General features: G+C 28.4%; 1 pseudogene; it reads left to right on the top strand.

Annotated features, from left to right (window-relative positions):
- Nucleotides 1-517: 517 nt before the first annotated feature.
- LOC118608256 lies at nt 518-636 on the top strand (annotated as a pseudogene).
- The last annotated feature ends 660 nt before the right edge of the window (nt 637-1,296 follow it).

Consider the following 1,296-nt stretch of genomic DNA (forward strand, 5'->3'; position numbering starts at 1 on the left):
CTATTATATTTATGAATTTGGTAATGATTCCCTTTATGCTTTAAATAATATAAATAGCATACTATAAAATATAAATAGCATGCTAATCTTATTGGCTGAGAATCTTCTAACAGAAATGTGTCAATAAATCATTGTTGCCAGTATGTGGCCATAGTAGAAAGAAAATTATATGTATTCATTTAAATAATCTATACAAATATAGCAACTTAAGCACAGTGCAAATATTTTTTTTTTTTTGAAACTGACATATTGAAACTAATCACTTACACCAGCTGGCCAATCCCACTGTAATAATCTTTTATTTTCAAATATTAAATCAAGAGAGTGAAATTATCTCTACTCTTTGGTATACAACAATAATTCTTCGGTACACAACAATCATAGCAACTTACATTCATTGTTAAACTTTTATCACTATACTAAAGTAGAAAATTTATTCTCATTATTTACTCTGGCATACAGAAAGATATGGGTTTATATTTAGAAATCCTGATCATGTTCTCTAAAACACTTTTTGGTCTATGGCCATGCCATCCTGAACACACCTTATCCCATCTGATCTCAGAAGCTAAGCAGGGTCAGGCCTGGTTAGTACTTGGATGGGAGAACACCTAGGAAGATCAGGTGCTTTAGGCATAAAATGAATGAATGAATGAATGAATGAATGAATGAATAAAATACTTTTTGTTAAAATATCTCATTATCTTGGGTGGCAAGTATGAAAGGTTTAAGAATTAAAGTCTAATATAGTTATGAAAACTTATTATAATATGTGTTGAAGGTAGGGAAATATGATCACTCTTAGGTCAAAACTTTCTTAGTTTGTCAGCACCTAAGTCCCTTTAATTTTTTCATTGTATTTTTATTTGTATCAAATATTAATATATGTTAATAGTTCGATTAAATTTGTTACAAGTACAACCACATCCTTCTTATCCATTTTTCATTTTCCTTTCTTTAGAAATTGTCATTTTTAACTTTTAGCTGATTCTTTTTTACCTCTCTCTATATAAATAATACATTTATAGTTAATTATTAATTTTCTAGCTTTAAGCATTATCTAAACTGGCTTCATATGATGAAAGATGTGAATTAGCTTCCTTTCTTGCTCCTGCCCCCAATACACATACCACCCTTCTGACATCTCTATCTTTCCAACATACTTATTTGTTAATTTCTGTGAAATTAACATTCAACATTATTATTATTATTATTATTATAGATGAACATATAGGAAGCTAATATCTGGATAGTTTTATTTTCTATGGAGTTTCTAAATGTTTGATTCTTTAAATT

The sequence above is a fragment of the Rousettus aegyptiacus genome, unplaced genomic scaffold (genome assembly GCF_014176215.1).
Source record: "Rousettus aegyptiacus isolate mRouAeg1 unplaced genomic scaffold, mRouAeg1.p scaffold_m13_p_9, whole genome shotgun sequence".
NCBI classification, from domain to species: domain Eukaryota; kingdom Metazoa; phylum Chordata; class Mammalia; order Chiroptera; family Pteropodidae; genus Rousettus; species Rousettus aegyptiacus.